The 22,337-nt window shown below is 39.2% G+C and overlaps 1 protein-coding gene across 1 annotated transcript in view; it reads left to right on the forward strand.

The window, feature by feature from the left end:
* Positions 1 to 772: 772 nt before the first annotated feature.
* Positions 773 to 22,337, forward strand: part of TPRG1 (tumor protein p63 regulated 1) — a 149,120-nt gene continuing 127,555 nt past the window's right edge. The window contains exon 1 of the mRNA XM_038003060.2: positions 773 to 1,012. The gene's annotated coding sequence lies outside the window, so the exon portion shown is untranslated. The remainder of the gene's footprint in view (positions 1,013 to 22,337) is intronic.

Consider the following 22,337-nt stretch of genomic DNA (forward strand, 5'->3'; position numbering starts at 1 on the left):
TTTTAGCACCGTTGCTATGTCAAATCTTATCCTAGGTTTATTCTCATATGCTTCCTTTCAAATTCTATCTGCGTTTCTGAAGGAGAAACGATACTCTCAACTTACAGATAACCAAAATTAAAAAGCCTCAGAAAGATAAATTATGACTTGACATAGGCTGCAAAGCCATTAAATGACCGATCAGGATTCACTAAATAGAAATTAATAGATCATCATTAATTCAATGTGTATCTATTTCTTACTTACTGTCTGCTGGGTATTGTGAGGAGTATATGAGAGAATAAGATGTAGCATTGCCCTCAAGGGGCTCCCTGTCTAGGGAGGGGGATACACACTTACATATCATGTACATAAATGTACCACATACATTACAATATCATGTGGTACATTTCCTAATAGGAATGCTGACCAGAGATTCTATGTGTGCATGTGTCTGTTTTCAGAGATAGACTGCTCTCCCTGTCTTCTACATTTTTGACAAGAGTGGTAGTGATGCTGAAAATCACAAATATCCAATACATGAAGCCATCATAAAGAATATGAACGATAGGAGTGTAGGCCTTAGGCTGAAGCTTTATTATAGCTACCTGGGGGCATACAGAAGCCATCGAGGAATGGATGGTAGGCTGCTCCTGCTCCTGCTCCCTTGGCTGGATGTGTATTAGAGGGAGTTGGCAGAAAAATGCAGGACTTCTTGAGGAAGACGACAGGAGGTAAAGGTGTGTCATTGTAGAACAAGAACGGTCCCACCCACAAACCCAATTGTCTGCCTCTGACAGGTTGAGTTCCACCCTGTAAACATCCTCAGTCCTTTCATTTGACTATTTGAGGGTGAGAATGTAACTCTCAGCCTAGTTGGTGAAGTGAGATTCAGACTGAGTGGGGTCACAGCACAGGGCGCTGCCTTGCCTGGTTTTATCTGAGCCAATCACACCTCTCCTAGCCACTATCTGTGGTCTAGCCCCCTTTGTCCAGGAAGAGAAAGAAGAGCCTCGAGGACCGGCCTAGTCAGGTAAGATCAAGTGGCTTGTCACTGGTTCTGCAGAGATGGGTTGTTTCTCTATGAACCAATTGCTCCTGTCCCCTAAGCTGAGTTTCTGGTCACCTCCCCCACTGACTTGCAGTTTGGTTTAGGTTTGTAGTTTTGCATTACCATGTGAAATTCCCCTATTCTTCCTTACTGTCCAGGGTTGATGAGGTTTGTAGACTAGCATTTTTTAGCCTATAAAGCCACTTGACATACTTATCTATATATTGATTTTGATCTTAACTGCCCTATAGTGCAGTAGGGTGGGTATAATTTTCTCCATTTGGTGGCTTAGTGAACTGAGGCTTGGTCAATTGAAGTGATTTATTCCAATTGGATCAGCAGGCTAAGGCCAAGATTAGATTTGATTCCTTCTTCCCTCTTCCTCTGTTATAGAACCCAGCAGGTCATACCTTACCCCCAAAAGCCAAAAGAAGTGAAAAGCCTTTCTGAACTGTTAAATGGCAAACAAAAGGTGATTATTTCTTTGCAGGCAGTTTGAGAGGGTTATTTTTGAATTCATTTGAGGGAAATTTTATAATGATCTATAGGTCCCATCAAACAGTGCTGTTTTTAGAGAACAAATGAGGGCATGTATGTAAAGGGGAATTGTAAACTGTAAGGTGGTAGGTAAATGAGACAGTGATGACTACTTGGAGCCTGAGACATCCTCCAGATCTCTGTATAAGCAGGTTTTAATTTGGGGCTAAATGACACTCTCCAAATGTCAGAGGCAGCGTAGTGAGGCACAGATCATACAGGCCCTGGGGAAGTGTTTTAGCTTTTCAGTCACACTGTGGTTTGTAGAAAAGCAAATCTCAATGGGGAAAACACCCCCAAATCCTTTCAAATTGACTCCTGCAATTTCCTCTCTTGTGACAGCTATCATCATATCTCATTGTTCTACAGTTTTAAGGAAATCTCATCTTCAGTCATTATGTAGTTTACTTTTTGAGATGCTAATTTTAGCTATCATTTTTCTTTTCATGCTCAAAAGGTTATATCATTCTTAGTTGTGGAAGGAAATGTTTCCTCTGTGTGTGTGTGTGTGTGTGTGTGTGTGTCTGTTTGAGTTTATTATGACAGTGCCAATATTCATCCCTTGGGACCACCACAAATGCAGTGGGTTGTAATGCTACATAATCTTTGGCAGACTTCTATATATTCAATTTTTTTTTTAGACAAAGCCTTGCTCTGTCGCCCAGGCTGGAGTGTAGTGGTGTGATCTTGGCTCACTGCAGCCCCCACCTCCCGAGTTCAAGTGATTCTTCTGCCTTAGCCTCCTGAGTAGCTGGGATTACAGGCATGCACCACCACGTCTGGCTAATTGTATTTTTAGTAGAGATGGGGTTTCACCAAGTTGGTCAGGCTGGAACTTTTACATATTCTTAGTGTCTTTCTGGCTGTAAGGATCCTGAAGAAATCATTTAATCGGTTACCTTATTCAAAACAGAGAAACTGAGGCCCAGAAAGATGAAGTGATATGCACAAGTCACACAGCCAGTATCATTGGAGCTGTAAGTCACATACGGGTCTCTTACTCTTTCATTGCCCACAATGTGTAGCGAATGGTGCTGGGTATCCCAAGCAGAAACATTAGCCATGCCATTCTGGAGACTGTAACCAGATGTCCTTTAAGATTTCTTCCAATTAAGAGTTTTAGGGCACTTTGGCCTTTGCTTAGCATCTACTGGAGATGGTATCATGCCCTTTAGGGTAGGGAAATTTGTAAGAGAAGCTTCTGTCTTTATTGACTTGGTTCCTCTGGAATATTCGTTTCAGCCAAATGATGGAGCTGCTTCTTAGGTATAAGATGGGGAGATGGGCAAGAAGTGGTGGCATCTTCATTTTCTTCAGCCTGTCTGGATTTTGATATTTTCTGGGATCTTTCTAAATAAGTGTCCCTCAGTTCAATACTTTTAAAACTTGAAGTGATAGTTGATGTTTTACTCAACATTGTTTCATCCAATGGCAGCGTCGAGTCCGAGAATTCGTTTACTCCAGAAGTTGCAGAGCAGCAGCCACAGGTGAATCCAGCATGCAGATGTGCTTTGTTTGTGCTGCCACGTTAAACAAGATAAAACTAGTTCCAAAGTATTTGATATCTAGGAAATGTCCTGTAAAAAATCCAGATATCTTGTTTTCAGGAAGATCAAGAGATCTGATAATGATGGACCCACATCCCCACATGGATAACACCTGTGCTGGGGCTGGGCAGCATCTTCTTCCTATAGATAGAACATATTTTCCCCCATCCTCCACAACTCCCATTGTACCTAATTTAGGCTACCAAGTGTTTGAATTTTCCACTTCTGATCTCTTGCTGTCTCTTAGGTATTAGGATTCCTTTCAATCATTCTCTTTCAAGGGAAACCTAGTTCTACATAATGACAGACCAGGCTACCAGGGCACCAGGGAAGAGGTGAAGTTAATTATTTGTCCCTAACGTCTCACTATGTAAGAGGTAGAGGATAGATGATGACTTCAGTAGAACATACTGTTGACTCTGATACCTACCTAGGATATTTTCTTTAGCTAGCTATCAAAACTCAGTGACTTGAATGTTAAAGTATTAAGCAAGATGACACTGCTGTAGCATAATATTTAAGTGCCTACAAAAGAATAGGAAGGACGGTTGATACTTGCAGGGTAATCCTCTTTTATGCCAATGGATCAATGGCATAAAAACAAGAAAAGAAATTATTATGTGTGATAGCACATGGATAGCAATATAATGCCCTGTTTCCAAAGAATCCAAATTGCTGAAATCCTGGAAACTAGCTTAATGATATGCTTTCTATTATTCACTCACTAATATAATAATCACTTTTTGGTCACCTATGGTGTATACAACCCTAAGCTTAGGGTTTTAGGGGTAAAGAGTAGAGACCCTTTCTCAAAGGGGCTTACCATCTGGTATTGAAAATATATACACAAATAACTACAACACAAGACCGAATATGATAAATATTTCAAGAAGAAGAAGAAAGCAAATGTTGAGGTCTCATGAAGATGAAATTTATGGCAAATAGGTAGGTTGCCATCAGAGATAATTGTAAGGATGGAATGGCACTTGAACTGGGCTTTGGATTGATAGACATGAGAAGAGTTTTCCACAAGAGAAGAGTTTAAGTAAATTCCCAAATCAATACTATCTGAAGTATATTTGAAGGGTAGAAAGCATTTACTATGGTTCAATATAGGGCCAGTGGAACTGAAGTGGAATGAGGCTGGAAATCTGGGTCTTCACCAGATACCTGGGTGCTGAATGGCAGGCTCAGGGCTTCAGATCAGGCATAACATGGTGTCTTTGATGGGCATTACAGCTATTGACCAGACATTAGTTCATGGTTATTAGCTCATTGTTATCTGAGTTCGTAAGTCAGCAGTGACAGAACGTCTGTGTAGGCACACCTTAGCTCTACATTAGGATTTTCAGAAGTAACAGAAAAAATAAGAACGGGATAGAGCACTTATATGAACACAATAGACAGTATTATGTGAAGTGAGTAAGGCAAGGTGGTGCTATACAGTGGAATTTAAAAGATGGATAAAAATATCTTCGAAATACATTAAGCAACCTGTAAGATTCATTTAAAAATATGGAAAAGATTTCTCTGTCTCAAGAAAGTCTATTCCTCTGGGTTATCTGAATGTTAGAAAAATGATGATGCACAAGTTGAGTTCTTAACTTGTGGGATGTGGGGAGGTTTTTAGTATGTAACCCTTGTCCTTTGGTCTGGGAAGCTGTCACTCTATAAGGAACAGGCATAGAAGATTCTTGGACGTCCTGACCCTGGATTCCTTCATAATAAACATTACTGAAAAAATCATAAATATATGCATACTCCACTGTGTTTCACAGCATTCCTGGTGGGTGAAGGGAAAGTTTTTGTCTTGCAAAGGGCTACACTGGTCACCAGAACAATACTTAATGTGTACACAGCTCCAAACACCAAGGCATTTTATAAATAACCAAACTTTTCTCATTTGCATGTGTATGATTGTGTGCGGGATTGGCTTAGAGTTGTACTTGCATCTCAGAGTTCTGTGCCTCAAGAGAGGTATGTAGGTGGTGTGACACAGAGTAAAATGAGATATTTGAACAAGATTCGTTCATTTTAAACTATTTATTGAACAATGGTTCAATTCAAACATCTATTCAAGTTACATTCATTCAAAACTATTGAATATCTGTTCTAAGTTTTGGAAATAAAATTGTGTCTTTTCTACAACCCCATAAGTAGTTCTGATAATAGCAGCAGTGAACAAAAATAATAATCTCTTTATTCAAGGAGCTTACATTTATAGTGAGACAGAAAATAAACAAAACCATTCAGTAAAATATATAATGCATGAGATATGGAGAACAATAGAACAGAGAAAGAGAATAGAAAGTTATGGAGAGCTAGATTTTGGAGAGGGTGCTTAGGGTGGAATGAGGCATTATTTGAGTAAAGAACTTAAGGATATGCAGGAGTCAGTGAGGCACTAATTGGGGAAAGAATGTTCCAGGCAGCTGGAACAGGAAGCGCAAAGACCTTGAAGTAAGAGCTTGCCAGTCTGGCATCTTTGAAAAATAAGGCGTGGAATGAACTGAGTGGAAAGATCTTTGGATTTTAGGGGATGAAGTTAGAAGTTAGATGATGGTGGAGTGAGAACAGGGAAAAGTGGTAATGCAGGACCCTGTCAGATACAATAAGGACTTTGACTTTCACTCTGATTGAAATAGGAGCTATTTGCAGATTGGAGCAGAGGAATCACATGGTCTGACTTACATTTCAAAGGCATCCTTCTGTCTGTTGAGAACAGATGAGGGTGAAGTGGGGAGAGAGGTGGCAGAAGGAGAGAGATTCTTAGGGAGTTATTGCTGTAAACCAGATGAGTGATGTGGAAGCTTGGACGAGGATGTAGTTGGTTGTGTAGGAATGAGAATGTTTTGATTCTAGTGACTGATATATAGAATGAGGGATAATAAGACAGATAAGTCAAGTATATACCACAGTTTCATCTGAGCAACAGGTAGAAAAGAGTGGCTTTATTTGAGATGGAGAAGATGGTGAGATAAACAAGTTTTTGAAGGAGTATTAGCAGCTTACTTATGGACAGGTTAAGTTTGAAAGGTTAAGCTGGGAGTAAATGTATAAATCTGGTATTCAGTGAGGATATCAGAGCCAAAGATAAAAAATGGGAATCATATATGTATGTATGTGTATACATATATACACACACACATATATACGTATACATAGATATGTCTGTTTATATATGCATATACTTATATATGTGTGTATATATATGGTATTCACAGCAATGAAATCAAATGAGGTAATCAAAGGAGTTAGTATAGATAGAAAAGAGAAGAGGTTTATGGACTGACTTCTGGGATGCTGAATGTTTGAGTTTAGAGAGGTGTAGTGAACCCAGTCAGTGGTGTGCCACATGGGAAGGAGGGTGGTGAGAATGATCCCATGCCAGCAGAGAGGGGTATTGTATCACTGAAATCGCTTACAATCTCTATCACAGGGTAATAATGAGAATAATTCCTTTCATTTACATTTTCTGTAGACAATGCACCCCTTTATTATCAACACGTTAGAACAGAATATTCTTATTACTTCCTCTTTCCTCCACTTCTCTCAGGTTCTATTGGAACCCAGAAAGGAGATGGAGGAGGAGCAGCCAGCATGCTGGGTGGACACTAGGTGAATGTGGTGTGTCCTGGGAGTCAGGCAAAGGAGTCTTCCAAGGAGGAGAAAGTGATCAGATGCTGCTGAGAGTGGAGTTGGATGATGCCTGAGAACTGAGCATGCAGCAGTGTGCTGGCACAGGCTCAAGACAATGGGAAGAAAGGAATTGGAGATTGTGAATATAGATGTTCCTTTCAAGGAGCTTATTTATAAAAGAAAACGGAGAAAATGGGCACCAGCTGTGAGGAAAAGAGACGGGTTTTTTATTGAGGTGGTGGAAAGATAATAGAAATATGCTTTCATGGGCCAGGCACACTGGCTAATGCCTTGTAATCCCAGCACTTTGGGAGGCCAAGGTGGGGAGATCGCTTGAGGCCAGGAGTTCCAGACCAGACTGGCCGACATGACAAAACCCCGTCTCTACTAAAAATACAAAAATTAGCCAGCCATGGTGGCGGGCATCTGTAGTCCCAATTATTCGCAAGGCTGAGACACTAGAATCACTTGAACCCGAGAGGCAGAAGTTGCAGTGATCTGAGATCGTGCCACTGCACTCCAGCCTGGGCAAAAGAGTGAGACTCCATCTCAAAGAAAAAAAAAGAAAAGAAATATGCTGCGTAGAGTTTGTAACTTGATTGATGTACATAGACAGAACATTTTATTTTATCTTTCTACAACCCTGTAAAGTAGTTCTGGTAAGAGTTATCATTTTTTTCAGGCTCCAGGGGTTGAAGTCAACTGCCCAGAATCAAACAGCAAATTAATAGCAGATGGGATTTAAACCTGGTTTCTAAAAGTTGAGCTCATTGTTCTCTTCACTGCCTTACTCTACTCATAATTTTGGAGATAACTTACAGCTTTAGAACTTTCTATAACAGTTTTACTTAGCCATGGTTTAAGGACATTTTATAAATCTCAGGAAACTCACACTTTGAGCGATGTCTCCTAAACTGATGACGATTTTACATCAAATGGAGGATGTTTGGAGCTCTAAAAAGGAATTAGAACTCAGTGTCTGCATCAATAAAAACTTGCAGTATTTGGAAAGATTCTCCCAAGTAGTGTCAACATAAGACTTCAGGTTGAACAATCTACATGGCTGGAGGATGGGAACACAGTTTTGAATACCTTTACTCATGGACTGATTCTCGCATTAATGTTCACCTCTAGTAGTGCATTTGTGTCAACTTACCAACATCTATGATATATCCTTATGCTGTCTGATGCTTTCTGTCAACTTGAAGGTCGTGCACAGTTAAGATTCTTTCTTTTTACTTGGAGCTGCAACCTACATTTCTGGGTCTCCAATTCTACCTGGTTCTCAATTGGGACATTGCTACTCTTTATAAGCAGGCATACACATATAATTTTAATCCAGAATGGAAAGTTTTGCACACCATTTGTCACTTCCCCAGTGGTGGCTCTCCTCACTCATCACTGAGATCACCAAAAGGTAACTTCCTAGAGTGACATATAAACCTTGTCTTTCAGCTGCAGATTGTACCGAGTACTTGGTGTGTCTCTAGTAGTTTGCCTTGTGGAAGAGCTCCTAGATCCATAGGTATCCAGACAGCTCAGTGTGACTTTCTGCAGTTGCACTGAGAGTGCCCCTACTGCACGCTATACAGATTATTGCCTAATGCTTTATCTAGACATCTTGTAATCTGTTTGTAGATCTGACTCTTTCACAGACAATTACTCCTTAAGGGAAGAAACTGTATTTGCAGGTTGCTTTCTACTCTTTGCCTCTTTCTTTTCCCAGCACAGTACTTGGCCCAGATAAGTTTCCCCCAAAATGTGTTTGAATTAATCAATTAAATGGAGCACTCTTTTATGCCATTTAGAGTTGCACTAGGGAGGTTAATGTATGTCACACAGGAAAAAGGGGAGTACTCAAGTTTATGCAGAATTGATTAATTATGCAAATCAAATCTACAACTGTATTAGTCCTTTTTCACACTGCTGGTAAAACACACATGAGACTGGGCAATTTATGAAAGAAAGAGGTTTAGTGAACTTACAGTTCCACGTGGCTGGGAAAGCCTCACAATTATGATGAAAGGCCAGGAGGAGCAAGTCACATCTTTATATGGATGGCAACGGGCAAAGAGACAGAGCTTTTGCAGGGGAATTCCTCTTTTTAAAACCACCAGATCTCATGAGACTTATTCGCTATAATGAGAACAGCATGGGAAAGACTTGCCCCATGATTCAGTTACTTCCCACTAGGTCTGTCCCATAACACATGGGAATTCAAGATGAGATTTGGGTGGGGACAGAGCCAAACCATATCATTCCACCTCTGGTCCCTCCCAAATCTCATGTTCTCACATTTCAAAACCAATCATGCCTTCCCAACAGTCCCCCAAAGTCTTAACTAATTCCAGTATAAACTCAAAAGTCCACAGTCCAAAGTCTCATCTGAGACAAGGCAAGTCCCTTCCACCTATGAGCCTGTAAAATCAAAAGCAGGTTAGTTACTTCCTAGCTACAATGTGGGTACAAATATTAGGTAAATACAGCCATTCCAAATGGGAGAAATTGGCCAAAGCAAAAGGGCTACAGGCCCCATGCATGTCCAAAATCAAGCAGGGCAGTCAACTCTTAAAGTTCCAAAATGATCTCCTTTGACTTCATGCCTCCCTCCCAGCTGCTTTCACAGACTGACATTGAGCATCTATGGCTTTTCCAGGTGCACAGTGCAAACTGTCAGTGCATCTACCATTCTGGGGTCTGGGGGAGTGACCCTCTTCTCACAGATCCACTAGGCGGTGCCCCAGGAGGGACTCTGTGTGGGGACTCTGACCCCATATTTCCCTTCCACACTGCCCTAGCAGAGTTTCTCCATGAGAGCCCCACCCCTGCAGCAGACTTCTGCCTGGACATGTAGGCATTTTGATACATCTTATGAAATCTAGGCAGAGGTTCCCAAACCCCAGTTCTTGACTTCTGAGTACTGGCAGGCTCAACTCCAAGTAGAAGCTGCCAAGGTTTGAGGCTTGCACCCTCTGAAGCCATGGCCTGAGCTCTATGTTGGCCCCTTTCAGCCATGGCCAGAGTGGCTGGGACACAGGGCACAAAGGCCCTAGGCTGCACACAGGATGGGAACCCTGGGCCCGGCCCACAAAACCACAGTTTCCTCTTAGGCCTCCCAATCTGTGATGAGAGGGGCTGCTATGAAGACCTCTGACATGCCCTGGAGACATTTTCTCCATTTTCTTGGGGATTAACATTTGACTTCTTGTTACTTAACCAAATTTCTGTAGCCAGCTTGAATTTCTCATCAGAAAATGGGATTTTCTTTTCTATTGCAGTCAGGTTGCAAATTTCTGAAACTTTTATGCTCTGCTTCCCTTATAAAACTGAATGCCTTTAACAGCACCCAAGTCACCTCTTGAATGCTTTGCTGCTTAGAAATTTCTTCTACCAGATACCCTAAATCATCTCTCTCAAGTTCAAAGCTCCACAAATCTCTAGGGCAGGGGCAAAATGCAACCAGTCTCTTTGCTAAAACATAACAACAGTCATCTTTGCTCTAGTTCCCCACAAGTTCCTCATCTCCATCTGAGACCACCTCAGCCTGGACCTTATTGTTCATATTATTATCAACATTTTAGTCATGACCATTCAACAAGTCTTTAGGGAGTCTCAAACTTTCCCATATTTTCTTGTCTTCTTTTGAGCCCTCTAAACTGTTCCAACCTCTGCCTGCTACCCAGTTCCAAAGTTGCTTCCACATGTTTGGGTATCTTTTCAACAGCACCCCACTCTACTGGTACCAATTTACTATATTCGTCCATTTTCACACTGCTGATAAAGACACACCTGAGACTGGGCAATTTACAAAAGAAAGAGTTTTAATGGACTTAGAGTTCCATGTGGCTAGGTAAGCCTCACAGTCATGGTGGAAGGCAAGGAGGAACAAGCCATGTCTTACATGGATGGCAGCAGACAAAGAGAGAGAACTTGTGCAGGGAAACTCCTCTTTTTAAAACCATCAGATCTCCTGAGACTTAATCACTATCATGAGAAATACTTGCCCCCATGATTCAATTACCTCCCACTGGGTTCCTCCCACAACACATGGGAATTCAAGATGAGATTTGGGTGGAGACACAGTCAAACTATGTCAACAACTTTGGAAGCCAACTAGTATGGTTTATTTTACTCTTTAGTTAGGAATTCAAAAGTTGCATAATTAGTGTGTCCATTTTGAAAATTTTGTATCATTATTCTTACTTATTAATCCTCAATAATATCTGTAATGAAGTCCTCTTGCTGAGCAGTAAGACGAAGATGAAGCTAATACAAGTGTCTGCTTATACATGCACACCCCAGCTTTCCAATCTCACAACTTAAAAAAAGTAGTCCATATTAAAACAAATATCTGACTAACATATTTTAAACAGTTATTTAGGATTAAATTATAAAGTCCTCTGCTAACCTGTGAGAAAATGGACCTTCAGGTATTCTGTTGAAACTTAAATTGGTATAACATTAGGGTGGGGGAGGAATTTGGCCATATATACCAAGATTCGTAAATCTACATACTCTTTGATCCAGCATTCCCACTTCTGGAAATTTATACTGAAAAAGAAATTAAGGCTTATAAAAAGTTTTACCTACAAGAACCCTCAGTGTGTCATCATTATAAAAGCAAGTAAAAAGGAAGCAATATGAATAATTAACAATATAAATTAAATAATAGAAACTTATACAGCCACTATTATGTCATTATAGGAATTTATTTATTTATTTCCAGATTTTATTGAGGTATAATTGACAAATAATAATTATATATATTTATGGTGTTCAATGTGATGTTTTGACATATGTATATGTCGCAAAATGATTACCGCAATCAAGCTAATTAACATACCACTCACCTCAGTTATAATTTTTTGTGTGTGGTGAGAACATGTAAGATCTATTCTTTTAGCAATTTTCAAGTATAAGAAAATTATTAACTAAGTAGAGTGGCAACTACTACTACTACTACTAGTGGAAAACAGGCTTGGAAACGGAGTGACTTTTGGTGAACTTTGAGCTCTATCAGTTAGGACCCTGGGCAATCTCCTTAACCTTCTGAGTTTTAGTCTCTTAATCTGTAAAATGAGGATAATTATGGTACCTGTACCATTGGGCTATGATGAGTTTGAAATGAGACAATGCAGATAAAACCATGTGCATGGCACATGTAAGTGCTTTGTAAGTGTTGCCACCATTGTCCATATTGGTATCCTTGCATGTATCACGTGTAAAAGGCAGTTTGTGAAACAACACTGACAGCGTAACTCCATTGTTTAAGTAGAAAAATGATATTATGAACAGATAAATATAGAAAAAGTCTTTAAGTATATACACAAAAATTATTTACTTTCATTTTCCCTGCATAGTGGGCTTAAGGGAAGATTTCTTTTTCCTTCTTTTGCTCTTATGTATGGTCTACAAGATAATAAGAAAAATTAAATGAGGCCAAATAATTATTAAGATCAATCTCTCTAAAGCAACATTTGGCAAAGCAGTAGTTCTCTGCCTGTGTTATCACTGTTGTCCTTACTAAAGTCTTCCCATACTGTCATCATCAAGGCCACGTATCCTGCAGTTGGCAACGTTAGACTGATTACCTCTATGTTCTTCTTATTCCTCTGCCCTTGTCCTTCCGCCACCCCCTGCATGGTATACATCATACACATTTATTAAGTATCTATTCATTTAGAACACTCAATGTTAGCAGTGGGGGTGAGATTTGCAACAGAAGAGAGGATGGAATCTTACCTAGTGGAGCTTATAGTTCCCTTGGGAATAAAAGGCACTTCCCTTGGCCTGAGTGTATTGTTTCATCTTGTTGTGGAAGTCTGTCTGTCCCAGTGGGTTTGCTGGTTAGGGAAAGCCTTCTAACGAGGTAGAATGAGTTGGCTCAATATTCTTATTTGGTGTACTTTAAAAACCAAGTGCATTTTCATGTCCTACACATATAGTGATCTCTGACCTGGATGTAGCCCTTCTAAGAACTTTGTGTCACTATTATCTTTGATGAGTTTTCCTTCTATGATTATTTACTTACCTGTCACCTTCGAAGGTGCCAGCTTGGGTAATTTTTTTTTTCTTTTTTTTTTTTGAGACCTGATCTCACTCAGTTACCCAGGCTGGCTGGCAGGACTGCAGTAGCACAATCACGGTTCACTGCAGCTTTAACCTCCCAGGCTCAAGCGATCCTCCCACCTCAGCCTCCCAAGTAGCTGGGACCATGGGAGTATGCGACTCCAGCTGGGTAAGTTTTTGAAATTTTCTGTAGAGATGGGGTTTTGGCATGTTGCCCAGGCTGGTCTCAGACTCCTGGGCTCAAGTGATCCCGCAACCTCGGCCTCCCAAAGCGTTGGGATTACTGATGTAAGCCACCACACCCAGCCTGGCTCAGTTATTTGAAACAATATTTCAGACATTTTTTTTTTTCCTGTCAGTCCTAAGGATTATCTATGTCCAAAGCAAAGAACACTAGAAAATTTAGAAAGTTATAAAAAACAGAGTAAGAATAATCCAGGAGCCAGTGAGCCAGAGATAGTATTCGTAACACTTTGCTGCATGTGTTTTCAATGCATATGTGCATTGGATGAATTATTCTACATCTTTTAAACCTTCTCCTTCCAGAGATAAACCCCCTTTAACATTTTAATATGTTACTTTCTAACATTTTTCTTTGCTTGTTTGTATATTTTTCAGGATTTGAAAAACCATATGGAATGTATAGCTTAGGACCCTGCTTTTTCACATAGCAATATTCTGTAGATTTTTATTTGTTATTTAATTGTCTTTAAAAATATGATTTCCAAGAGTTGTATTATACCTTTAATTTTAAATATTTCCAATTTAAATTTGATACTTAAGTCATTAATGCTTCTACTAGGCTCTAAGCTTTAGGCAGCAAGTTATTTTTTTAAAATTTATCTTTGAATTGTAGTTGCATAGTGAATAGCCAAAGATAAAATCTTTGTTCTATGTGAGATAAACACTAAATGGAAATTTTCACTATGTAAAAAAATCCAGAAAGTTATGACTGGGTTATTTCATAAACTGGAGAAAAGTCAATGATGACCCAAAGTGTTGTGATTGGTGAGAGTGAGAGGGGAATTTTTCTTGGATTGACCAGGTCTAACTGGAAATTTGCCCAGGCTAGCAAGGCTGGTCCTCTCTGAAGTGCTGATCTCATCACTGGGAGGGAACAGCTAATGAAACCAGACAGAAAGTCCCTACCATTCAATGTTTATTTCCTTGTTGAATTAAAACAAAACAAAACAAAAACCAGTAACTTGTTCTTTCTGATTTCCTACCCTTGGTACTCTTAAAGACGCAGTTTTCTGCAAACGTTTAACCATGAACTAGCAACTTTTGACTTATAGTAGGATAAAGATGATAAAAATAAATATATTCCAGTTCTTTTAGTCTTATTGTTTTTGGTATTTGACCTATTTTATAAATGACCTGTAAGAGCTCCATCTTGTATTAGAATGAGGGCTCCACACCAGACCTGAGTAGAGTCCTAGACCAGCATAATTAGAGAGAAAATTGAGGTGAGGGGCAAGTAGTTCAATATTCTCCTAGTACCTCTGAAAAAATAAAAAAGATAACCAGAGAAGAAATGGATTATACCTGAACCTGAGTTTCCTGATGCTTACTTCTCCAGGGATTCCCCACTATCGTGAGATTTCATATATTCTGCTCACAATTGTTCCAATTCTTCTAGCATAGATTCAGTCAATTAGACTTTAAACTGTTTTGAAATCCTACCATATTTTCTAGGCCTTTAGATTCATTTGTTCATCTAATTTTTTTTTTTTTTTTTTTTTTTTTTTTTTTTTTTTTGAGATAGAGTCTCACTGTCACTCAGCCTGGAGCACAATGGCACCATTTCGGCTCACTGATACCCCTGCCTCTCAGGCCCAAGTGATCCTCCCACCTCACCCTCCCGAGTAGCTGGGATCACAGATTCGCACCACTACCCTTGGCTAATTTTTTGTACTTTTTGTAGAGACGGGGTTTTGCCATGTTGCCCAGGCTGGTCTCAAACCGCTGGGCTCAAGCGAGCCTCCTATCTCAGCCTCCCAAAGTCCTGGGATTATAGGCATGAGCCACCCCAGCCAAGTTCATCTAATTTTTTTTTTTTTTGAGACAAAGTTTCACTCTGTTGCCCAGGCTGGAGTGCAGTGGCGTGATCTCAGTTCACTGCAACCTCTGCCTCCTGGGTTCAAGTGATTCTCCTGCCTCAGCATCCTGAGTAGCTGGAATTACGGGCGCCACCACCATGCTCAGCTAATTTTTTTTTTTTTGTATTTTTAGTAGAGACGGGGTTTCACCATGTTGGTCAGGCTGGTCTCAAACTCCTGACCTTGTGATCTGCTTGCCTCGGCCTCCCAAAGTGCTGGGATTACAGGTGTGAGCCATGAGCACCCAGCCTCATCTAATTCTTATACTGTCCTGTAAGATGTGTGGATCTACTTGACATTTGAGAAAACTGAGGCTGAGGGGTTTAAATTGCCACCCAAACTCAGGTAGCAGGTAAGTTGCAAAGCCCAGATTCAAGCTCAAGTCTTTCTGACTCCAAAGCTTTCTCTAATATGATGGTCTATTTTCTGATAAAGGTATTGATTGTATGAAATGAATCAATTTTTATCTGAGTTGTTGCTTATCCATTACCTTCCAAAAAAGTTGACTTGATTCTCCAAACATTTGTGTCTTTGAGTTGTAGTGAGTAAGTGAGTAATCTTGATACATCACCCACAATGTTGTATTTAAATCAAAAGTAAAGACATATTTCAGGCTCCAATGGAGGAAGTTATAATAAGTTGTCTGGTTCAGCAACTGATTGACTGAACTCCAAAATGGAGTGAAAACTCAAAAACTGAAAACAAGCAAGAATTGAACTTCTGCAGAAGTCAATGAAATAAAAAGAAAAGATAAAGAAAAAAAGAAAACCTGTTCAATGCAATACAAGTAATGTTACCTCTACTAGAGAACAGATGCATTTCAAGAAACACTGACATCAGAAAATTCATTCGAGAGTTAACAGATGTGAGGACCTTTAGGGATGTGTGCTGGGACATGGATTCCCTTTGGCCAGGCATTTTATTTTGACCTCTTCTCTGAGGAAGGTGGGTTATGCTATGACTTCTAGCCCATTTGGCACAATGAAGGAGGAAAGGTGGAAAATATTTTATTCTGTTTTGTTTCCGACCAGCGTTTTTGAGCCTGGCTTGTGTTGGGGTCCAAGCTCTAGGTCCGATGGGTGTGGAATCGCTTGTCTGGATAGCCTGCCTTTACTATTCTGTCTCCCAGTCATATGTTTAAGACAGTCACTGCCATCTCTCCCTTTTCTTCCTCCACATCACTTGCTGTGGTCTTCTTTTGTAAGAGTAGAACTTCTGCCAAGCCCTGTCCAGTCCACCTATAACTAAGGGCTTTGTTCTCAGAAGATCTGTTCATTGGAAGTGCACTCTGCTTATCTCTAAGCAAACATTCCTCCCTCCCTTTTCCCTCATATAATTTACATAACAGGTTTGTAACTTCTTGGCCTGCATAGCACTTTCATAACTTCTTGTAAGATAAGCCTTGCCCAAGAGACACTGTCTGTCTCCATTCCTCAGAAATACTTTTGACTTTTTTTCCTGTATGCAGGCTTTGCATATCAGTGGGCAGATAAAAGTCATTGACCAATAACCCAATTATCTGTGTACAGGAAATAGTCTCTATTTGGACATTAATTTTTGTCTTGTTCTGACTTTTACTTTTGAAGATTTTCTGAAAGTCAAACTTTAATACATTTCCTTTACAAAATAGAATATTTTTTTCCTTGACAGTGAAAGAGAAATCTGTAATGAAAATGTAGGCACCCTTTAGATTTTTGAGTATTTTTACTGGAACAAATGCCTTTTTTTTCTCATTTGTTACTTTTTATAACATTTCATTGTAAAAAATTAGAAAATATAATTTTAAGAAAACCTGTAATCCCATTACCCAGAGAAAACTAATGTGAACATTTTGGTGGATAACCTTGTAAATGTTCTTTTATATGTATCTATATTTTATTTTTGTAAAAACTATGATCATGCTATGTCCTTTTTATAGCTTGATTTTTAAAAAATGCCACAGATATCTTTCTATTGTATTTGTACAACGTTAATTATAATGGTTATATAATATTCTACCTAAACTACATTTAGATAGCTGTCAATTTTCTGATATTATAAATAAAATAGAATTGTTGTTTTTAAAAAATTGGAATAAGGGATATCCTTGGATTTGCCACTAGGAGATGATGAGTAAAAAAAATCTAGCTGGAAAGGTCACTTATTTCAAATGATTCCTCTCTTTTCACATGTTCAAGTATACCAGAATAGCTTGTGATAATATGCTGGCTTGCCCCATTTATGTCATGGGACATAAATCTACAGTTAGATAACATCATTAGTTATCCAATGTAACGTTCTTCAAGATACCTATCCCAGATGGGGTGTTGAACTAGCGCATGAGGCCTCTTCTAAATTGAAGATTCTATATTCTGTCACTTCCAAATGGAGAGTTAGTTTTAGCTACTCTCTATAGTGTTTTCGAATCAGTATATCCACTGACTATGCTTCAGTGGGAGATTTACAGAGAGTCACAGTCGAACACCAATGGCATTTGGAGCCTGACATTACCTATTTTAGGTGGGATGCAGGAGAAGAAATAAGGAATAATATTAAGTAGAAATAGTTCTGATTATTATAAATTGGCTATAGCCCATTTAAAAGGGAAGATAGAGCTTCTCTCATAGTTAACAGGGAATACATTTTAGAGTCACGTCATTTAGGTGACCCCTTTAAGCACTATGCGATCTCACCGATGAAGTTCTTAGATACAGAGATACTGCCAAACACTAATGCTGTGAACTAACCCACTTCTAGTGAAACCTATATCAAAAGACAAGCTCTAAGGAATAGTCAGACTTATCCATTCACTTGAATTTCTCTATTCACAAATAGGACATATTATATAAGCCACAGATGTTCTTTCACAGCCTTTATGTTCTGAAAAAATTCTCTAGAGGCAGGAATTGACATAGTAAGCATGTTCACAGGTGACGTGGGCAGCCTCAAATTCAGCTTCATTTTCTACCTGGTCTCCTTGGCCTTCTGGGAAGAACGGACACATCCCTGGTGTAACCACATCACCTCTCCTTCCTGTCACCCCCACGTCTTGCCAATAATGTTGACTTCATCAAGATAGATAAAAGCTTTACCTCAAATCACTGGGCAGCCTCACTTTCTCTTTGGCATCCTTCAGGAACTGCCAACAGCCTCTGCACAGATATTACTTTATTTTATTGCTTCCTACTTCTATGATAATAATGCTAATAGCTCTTCAAAAGATGCAGGATCAAGGCACTTCATCATCTACAGAGTACTTTCACAACTTTTTTCATTTAATCTTCACAAAGATTGTGTAGCGTAAGCAGGCCTGGCATCAATGTGCATATTTTTATAGATAAAGAAGTTGAGAGGTATGATTACAACATACATGTACATTTAATATATAAAGATGGCATTACCAACCACTCCTCATAATGAGTGCTTTGATTAATCTTTCCCTGATCCATATTCCTACTCCCCTCTTAGCTGCTCTGTGATTGAGTCATGCATTTACAGAAAGGCTGATCAAAAGCAAACATCATCCCTTTGCAATGAGCCAGCTTTGAGATAAATATTCACAGAAGCAAGGAAATGCGAGTATCACAGGTAGGTCTTTTAATTTTCTCAGGACATTTACTGTCTATTCTGGCTAATTTTGGTCATTGCTTTTTCAGTAGTTGTAGCAGTTCACACGTAAATATACATATATTCTTACTTTCAAATATTATGACCATATTTATGCACATATGTTCATATATAATTATATTTTCATATATGCACTTTTTTTGTTTTGTTTTCTTATGGAAATATAGAAAAAGAAAAGGATATTTGTGATGGATGTTATTGTTCTTCATCAGTCTTTATCTAACTGCCTTCAGCAAGAAAATATGAAAGTATTTTTAATTTTCATTCTTTAGCATTCTGAACTGTCCACTTTTATTAAATCATCTTAGAATGAATCTGAATGTCATTTTAAAAACTATTTTCCTCTTTCCACACTTGTGTTCTGACCTTTATTACTTTAATGAGAGCTACCCCTATTCTAGTTCTCTTGCCTTTTCTCTCTCCCTGGGTGGAGCTCTCTGGATCTATTTAAATCTTCCTGGCATCTTGTAGAACAGGCTGAATTCTAGTTGGTAACATCCTAACCTAGGTGGAGTGGAAATGGGTCAAGGTAACCTTAGAATGATATTATTTGAATGCCTTCTTGCATCTAATTATTTTCTCGGATTTGGTGTCTTGTTTGGCATTCAGCATTTTAGGAGCTTAATGTATATTTCATCATTAAAACACAAATTATCCTTCAGTTACAGTGCCCTGCCAGATGAGAAGTTAGTCACCTCTGTTTTTAAGACCTAGGCTCTCCTTCCTGGTCTTGTTCCACCTCCTTTTGAATGCCTGCTCCTGAATATTGGCCATTGGTTTAGGATAAGCCTCTTCTCTAGTTCCTTTATACCTAGATCCTCTTTCAGGGAAGACTCTGATATTCGTCACTTACCCCTCAGGGTGGTTTTAGGCAGAAGTAAGTGATTCCTTCTTCTGTCTGTCTCTAGTGACGCAAACATTTTCTGTGAAAGACATTATAACTGAACACACTGGGCTGCACAAAGGCTTGCAGATTTTGTGGGGATCCAGGAGGGACAAATCGGGGTACAGGAAGTTCACCAAGCTCACAATTTACTCACGGAGCCCAATCACAAGCAATAACTAAAGAACTGGTTGACAGAAGATCATGATGCCTGAGAGCATGGAAAAATTGCATTTCTAAATTGCCATTCATGTTACATTTCTGAGAATGGTTAAGTTTGAAGCCAGGTTTAGAAGAAAGGATTTCAAATCTTCTCTTGTCAGTTCTAGTTTCATAACACCTGAAGAGAGAGACTCTCTTAGCTAAATTCCCTTTGCATTTTCTGTCATGGATGCTCCATGTAGTAAAGATATTTGTTACTGATTCATTTTTCAGCTAATACATAATGAATGCTTTCTAAGTGCTCTACTTGGTGCTAAGGATACCATAGCAAATAAAACCTGGTCCCTATCATCAAGGAGCTCATGTACTAGTGAAGAGCATGTGAAAGTTAAGGCAAGTTAACAGGTAGTTGTAATACAGTGTGATTAGTACTCAGTAGGCAAAAATTGAAAAGAGTAAAACTTAAGGACATGAATTAGAAGGTCTTTATAATGATCCTCCAGAGATCAAATAATTTACAGTTATTGATAGATGAGAATTTACTCCTGTCATTCCGTGAATTGCTTTCTGGTTGTTTTATGTATCCTTTGTTTCTTTCCTTCTCTTTTATTGTCTATCATTGTGGTTTGATGGTCTTTTGTCATTATAAGGTTTGCTTCTTTTTTTCTTTCTCCTTTGAATATCTCTGTTCTACCAGTGAATTTTATACTTTTGATGTTTTCCTAATAGTGAATATTAACTTTTTCCCTCCGGTTGCAGGACTCCCTTGAGCATTTCTCATAAGGCCAATCTAGTGGTGATGAACTTCCCCAGTTTTAGTTTGTCTGGGAAATACTTTATTTTCACTTCATTTCTGAATGATAATTTTGCTGGGTGTAGTATTCCTGGTTGTCAATAATTTCCTTTTAGCACTTCGATTATATCATCTTCTTTTCTCCCTGCCTGTAGGGTTTCTGCAGAGAAATCTGCTGTTTAGTCTTATAGAGGTTCTCTTATATGTGACTTGATGTTTTTATCTTGCTGTTTTTAGAATTCTCTCTTTGTTTCTGACTTTTAATTTTTTTTTTTTTTTGAGATGGGATCTTGCTTTGTCATGCAGATTGGAGTGCAGTGACATGATTCCATTTCACTGCAAACTTGAACTTCTGGGCTCAAGTGATTCTTCCACTTTAGCCTCCTGAGTAGCCAGGACTATAGGTGCATGATACCATGACCAATTAATTTTTAATATTATGTGGAATTGGAGCCTTGTTGTGTTGCCCAGATTCTCTCTGACTTTTGACAGTTTAACTACACTGTGTTTCACAAAGAACCTGTTGGGTTTAATCTATTTGGGTACTTTTTTGCTTCTCAGACTTAAATATGCATATCTCTCCCCAGCTTGGGAAGCTTTCAGCTATTATTTTATTAGATAGGTTTTCCATACACTTTCCCTTCTCTTTACTTTCTGGAACTTCCATGATACAAATATTTGTTCACTTAATAGTGTCTATAAGTCTTGTAAGCTTTCCTCACTCCTTTTCATTCTTACTTCTCTTTTTTTTTTTCTCTGACTGGGTAATTTCAAATTACCTATCTTCAAATTCAGAGACTCTTCTGCTTGATCAAGTCTGTTGTTGAAGCTCTCTATTTTATTAATCAACTTACTCAGAATACTGCAGGATTTCTATTTGCTGCTTTATGTATGTCTACTGTCTCTGTGCAATTTCTCATTCATACCATGAGTTGGTTTCCTGATTTTGTTGAATTGTCTTTCTGTATTTGTTTGTTTGTTTGTTTCTTGTTCCTTAAGAGGATTATTTTGAATTCCTTTTTCTGGCAATTCATTTATTTCTCTATTTATTGAGGTCTGTTACTAGATAATTATTATGACTTGTTGGTGTCTTCATATTTTCTTGCTTTTTCATGTTTCTTATTCATGTGTTGCTGTCTGTGCATCTGGTCAATCATCTCTTCCAAACTTTCTAGAAGAGCTTTCATAAAGAAAGTTTTTCACCTGCTGTTGTTTTTTTGCCTGCTGGTTAGGAAGGGTGTGGTGACTGATTTTCTGCATAGGTGTAATGGTATGATCTCTGTGCAGCTTCTTTAGCTGTATTCAATGTCAATAGTAAGTGTGGGCACCTCAGTGGCCTAGGCTGTAGAAGCCTGTGGCCATGACAGCATAGGTTGTTAATGTTTTAGGTGTCAAGGGCTTTGGGGTTCTCCTTTCCTTATTTTTCCTACAATGGAGAGCCTTAGCCAAGGAGATCCCTTTTGGTATCATGTCTGACACAGCCTACAAGAAGCTGCAGTGGTGCTGGGTTCCAGGTACAGGTAATCACAGAAGCTGTGGTGCGAAGGTCCCGGGCTTAGTGTTACATGGACCTATTGTGACACCTAGATCTTTGGCTGCAAATTTTCTCTCTTTGGCTGGTTGAATATAAGTTGCCCACAGAGCCAGGATCTGTGACTCTGCAGCATCTCCTAGCAGCTCGGGCTCAGGGGTCTGGGTCATGGTTGTGATTCTACCCATGGGTGGGAGCTCAGAGTACCGGCACATCTGTGGGGAAAAAGGAATGTTGTAGAGATTTGGACCTGCAGAGCAGAGTATGGTTGCAATTTGGAAATGTGTGCTAACAGGGCTCAGTGGCAGCCTGAGTCCCAGGGAATGAGATACTGTGTAGTAGTAACTGTAGACCCTGGGATTTCAGGGCTCAGCAGTATCTCAGACTCTGTGAGGCCAGGTGCAGTGGCAACAATACCCCGGAATGGTGGAGCACGGCTAT

This window comes from Chlorocebus sabaeus, chromosome 15, assembly GCF_047675955.1.
Source record: "Chlorocebus sabaeus isolate Y175 chromosome 15, mChlSab1.0.hap1, whole genome shotgun sequence".
NCBI classification, from domain to species: domain Eukaryota; kingdom Metazoa; phylum Chordata; class Mammalia; order Primates; family Cercopithecidae; genus Chlorocebus; species Chlorocebus sabaeus.